Source organism: Pristiophorus japonicus, chromosome 23, assembly GCF_044704955.1.
Source record: "Pristiophorus japonicus isolate sPriJap1 chromosome 23, sPriJap1.hap1, whole genome shotgun sequence".
Taxonomy (NCBI): Eukaryota; Metazoa; Chordata; class Chondrichthyes; family Pristiophoridae; genus Pristiophorus; species Pristiophorus japonicus.
The window spans coordinates 52,822,804-52,827,523 of NC_091999.1; the positions used below are offsets into that span (position 1 = coordinate 52,822,804).

The 4,720-nt window shown below is 43.0% G+C and overlaps 2 non-coding genes across 2 annotated transcripts; both read left to right on the forward strand.

Moving 5' to 3' along the window:
• The first annotated feature begins 2,309 nt into the window (after nucleotides 1–2,309).
• On the forward strand, nucleotides 2,310–2,390 carry trnaf-aaa (transfer RNA phenylalanine (anticodon AAA)). Its single transcript has one exon. It is a non-coding gene; the product is annotated as a tRNA-Phe (tRNA).
• A 1,813-nt stretch (nucleotides 2,391–4,203) lies between these two features.
• trnas-aga (transfer RNA serine (anticodon AGA)) lies at nucleotides 4,204–4,284 on the forward strand. Its single transcript has one exon. It is a non-coding gene; the product is annotated as a tRNA-Ser (tRNA).
• Nucleotides 4,285–4,720: the final 436 nt, after the last annotated feature.

Sequence of the window (4,720 nt, forward strand, 5' to 3'; positions counted from 1 at the left end):
TATGTCTATCTGTATGTATGTCTCTGTGTATGTGCAACTGTCTATGGAAATCATCACCATGAATTTGATATGTCCTGGAACTTTTTTAAAAACTTGGGGAAAATAATACGGTTGTGATCTTTGATATTGGCTATGGTTCATTGCCTCCATTCTCGACTGAATCAGGAGGTTGTGTGTGTAAGTCCCACTCCTGAGACTTGAGCATACAATCTTGGCTGACACTCAAATGTAGTATTTGGGGAATTTTGCATTGTTGAAGCTGTTGACTTTCGGATGAAATGTGAAATGGAAGCTTCGTCTGCACCTTCGGGTGGATGTGAAAGTTCCCAGAGCCTTATCGAAGAAGAATAGGAGAGTTGCGCCTGTGTCAATATGACGAAAAATGTTGGAAAATGCTCCCTGAAATCCGATGTGTCTGTGTGCGTCTGTGCGGATGGAGTTAAAGGCCAGCTTCTCATCGAGACAGAGTCCCAGCATTGACAGGACGAGGATGGCCGGGCGGTTAAGGTGTTGGGCATAAAATCCAATGGGTTTATACCCGAGTTAACTCGAACCCCACTCCTGGAATATGTTAATTAAACAGAGATTTTTCCCATCCTGCTCAGTGATATCCGATTTTCATCTGTTGCATTTGCATTTTTCTGTAACTCTGTGACACTCTGAGCAGACAATGAAATGAGATTGTGAAATGTATCTGTGTCGCTCAGTCTCTGCCTCTCTCTCTGTTTAGAGAGCTGTGTATGCGTTTATGTGTTTGAGTTTTTGTCTCTCTCATCTGCCTCTCTCTGATTCACTCTATCTGTCCCTGTCTCTCCGTTTGTCTCTGTCTCTCAATCTGTCTCTCTCACGGTGTCCAGTTCTGTTCCAATGGGATTCTCTCAGACTCTTTGTCTGACTGGCTCTCTCTTTCCCATCATTTCTATGTCTCTCTCTCTATCTGACTTTCTCTCTATCTGTCTCCCTCTTTGTCTCTCTTTTTGTTCCTGTCTTTTTCTTGTCATTCCATCACTATTTGCCTCACTCTCTTTATGGAGCACGCAAACACATCTCTGTGTATGTATGTATTTGAATCTTTGTCTCACTCAGTCTGAACCTCCCTCTCAGTCTCAAGCTTTCTGTCTCTCTCTGTCTCTATCTCGCGGTCTGTCTCTCCCTGTTTCACTGTTTGTCTCTGTTTCTCAATGTGTCTGTCTCATTCTCACGGTGATCAGTTCTGTTCCAATGGGATTCTCTCAGTCTCTCTTCTGACTGTCCCATCATCTCTGTCTGTCTATGTCTCTGCCTGTCTGTCTCTCTTTGCCTGTCGCTGGTTAGTTCCTGTATCTAACCTGCTGGGAATTGCCATCATTTTCTGTTTATATCTTTATCTGTCTCTCGCTCTGTCGCTCACTCTCTATCTGTCTCTCTCCTTGTCACTGTCTTTATCATGGTCTTTCTCTCACTCTTTCCCTCTCTCTCTTTAGAGATCACACACACACACACATATCTCTGTATATGGAAGTGTTTGAGTCTTTTTCTCACTTAGTCTGCCTCTTCTTCTCAGTCTTGACATGCTGTCTCTCGTTGCCTCGATCTCGCTGTCTGTCTCTCCCTGTTTGTCGGTTTGGCTCTGTCCCTCATTGTGTCTGTCGACTTCTCATGATGTCCAGTTCTGTTCAGCTCGATTCCTGCTCTGACAGGAATGTTACCTGTCAGTTCCTCGTCAGTATAGTGGTGAGTATCCCCGCCTGTCACGCGGGAGACAGGGGTTCAATTTCCCGTCGAGAACGTCGTTGTTTTAAAATGTAGAATTTTACTTCTGTTTCTTGGAAGAGATTCATATTAAAAAGTTCTATAGCAATAAAGAACTGTAAAAATAAACGTAGAGGATAGAGCCTCTTCATGATTTTTAGGAAACGGAGACTTTTTCACGATTCTTTGGCCGTCTGCTGCACAGAGATTGATGACTGAGTTTTTTCTGAGTGAATCTCAACCAAGTACTCACCAGGTTTACACAGAACAAGAATAGCCGAGTGGTAATGGCGTTGGCCTTAAAATTCAATGTTTTTGTCCCGCGTGGGTTCGAACCCCACTCCTGATATCTCTTTCATTTGACACGGATTTCCTCCCATTCTGATCAGTAAAACCGGATTTTCATCGTTTGAATCTGCAATTTTCTGTAACAATGTGACAATCTGACCCGATAATGAAATGTATCTGTGTCGCTCGGTCTCTGCCTGTCTCTCTCTTCAGAGAACAGTGCATTGTTCAGATGTTTGAGTCTTTGTCTCTCTCAGTCTGAATCACTCTGTCTGTCCCTGAAAGACACAGTATTCGTGGCCGAGTGGTTAAGGCGACGGACTAAAAATCCATTGGGTTATCCTGCGCAGGTTCGAATTCTGCCGACTACGATTCTCAGCATTTTTCATTCCATTTAACAATTTAACCGTTTCTCTGCGAAACTGATCCTGAGATAGATGGAATAACGTCCCACACCTTGCAACACTGACATTTTTTTCTCATTTTTATAAATCTGCAATATTCACCATACATCCGTTTCAAAAATGTACGTTCAAAAACTGAGCATGCCCGTTGGTGCGTGCAAATTTTTGGTTATATGTGTGTGTGTCTCTGTGTCTGTCTATCTCTATATATGTCTCTGTGTATGTGCAACTGTCTGTGGAAATCATCACCATGAATTTGGTATGTCCTGGAACTTATAAAAAAGACTTGGGGAAAATAATACGGTTGTGAACTTTTGTATCGGCTTTGGTTCAGTGGCAGCACTCTTGACTGAATCGGGAGTTTGTGTGTTCAAGTCGCACTTCTTAAACTTGAGAATATCATCTTGGCTAACACTCAAGTGCAGCACTTGGGGAATTTTGCAATGTTGAAGCTGTTGACTTTCGGATGAAATGTTAAATTGAAGCTCCGTCTGCACCCTCGGGTGGATATGAAAGTTCCCAGTGCATTACTCGAAAAAGAATAGGAGAGTTGCCCCCGTTTCAATATTATTAAAATTTTCGTAAATGCTCACTGAAAGCCGATGTGTATGTGTTTGTATGTGGAGTTGGGGCCCAGATTCTCACAGAGACAGAATCCAGGTTCTCACAGGACTAGGATAGCCGAGTGGTTGAGGCGTTGGCCTTAAAATTCAATGCGTTTTTCCGCGTGGCTTCGTACCCCACTTCTGGTGTCTCTTTAATTTAACACGGATTTTCTCCCATTCTGATCAGTGAGACCAGATTTTCATCGGTGAATCAGCAATTTTCTGTAACAATGTGACAGTCTGAACCGATAATGAAATGAAATGTATCTGCGTCGCTCGGTCTCTGCCACTCTCTCTCTTCAGAGAGTTGTGTATGTTTTCGTATGTTTGAGTCTTTGTCTCTCTCAGTCTGACTCACTCTGTCTGTCCCTGTTTCTCAGTTTGTCTCTGTCTCTCAATCTGTCTCTTTCTCATGGTACCACGTCTATTCCAATGGGAATCTCTCAGACTCTTTGTCTGACTGGCTCTCTCTTTGCCATCATTTCGGTCTGTCCATGACTTTGCCTGTCTCTGTTAGACCCTGCCTGTGAGCTGAGAAGTATTTCCATCATTTTCTGTTTTAGTCTCTATCGCTCTCTCTTCATCTGTCTCTCTCCTTGTCACTGTCATTATCATTGTCTTTCGCTCACTCTTTCCCTCTATCTCTTAATAGATCACACACACACATCTCTGTATATGTATATGTTTGAGTCTTTTTCTCACTCAGTCTGCCTCTCCTTCTCAGTCTCACACTTTCTGTCTCTCGTTGTCTCTATCTTGCTGTCTGTCTCTCCCTGTTTGTCGGTTTGTCTCTGTCTCTCAATGTGTCTGTCGACTTCTCATGGTGTCCAGTTCTGTTCACAGTGGCTCGATTCCTGCTCTGACAGAATTGGTACACGTCAGTTCCTCGTTAGTATAGTGGTGACTATCCCCGCCTGTCACGCGGCAGACCGGGGTTTAATTCCCCGACGAAGAGGCAGTTGTTTCAAATTGTAGAATTTTACTTCTATTTCTTGGAAGAGATTCATATTAAAAAGTTCCAGAGCAATATCGAACTGTAAAAATACAGGGAGAGGAGATTTCCTCGTCCAGATTTTTAGCAAACGGAGAATTTTTCAGGTGTCTTTGGCCGTCTGCTGCACAGAGATGGATGACTGAGTTTTTTTCTGAGCAATGTTTAAAAAAGCTGCGACACAGTAGTCGTAGCCGAGTGGTTAAGGCGATGGACTAGAAATCCATTGGGTTATCCCGCGCTGGTTCGAATCCTGCCGACTACGATTCTTAGCATTTTTCATTCCATTTCACAATTTAACCGGTTCTCTGCCAAACTGATCCTGAGATAGATGGAATAACGTCCCACACCTTTCAACACTGACATTTTTTTTTCATTTTTATTAACCTGCAAAATTCGCGATACTTCCGGATAAGAAAATGGAAAAATCAGTCAAAGTTGCGACAGTGATTCAGCCTGTCGATCCCTCGAGATGTCTAAGGCATCTGTGCATGCCCGTTGGTGCGTGGAAATTTTTAGTTATGTGTGTGTGTGTGTGTGTCTCTTTGTCTGTCTATCTCTATATATGTCTCTGTGTATGTGCAACTGTCTGTGCAAATCATCACCATGAATTTGGCATGTCGTGGAACTTATAAAAAAGACTTCGGGAAAATAATACGGTTTGATCTTTTGTATCGGCTTTGATTCAGTGGCAGCATTCT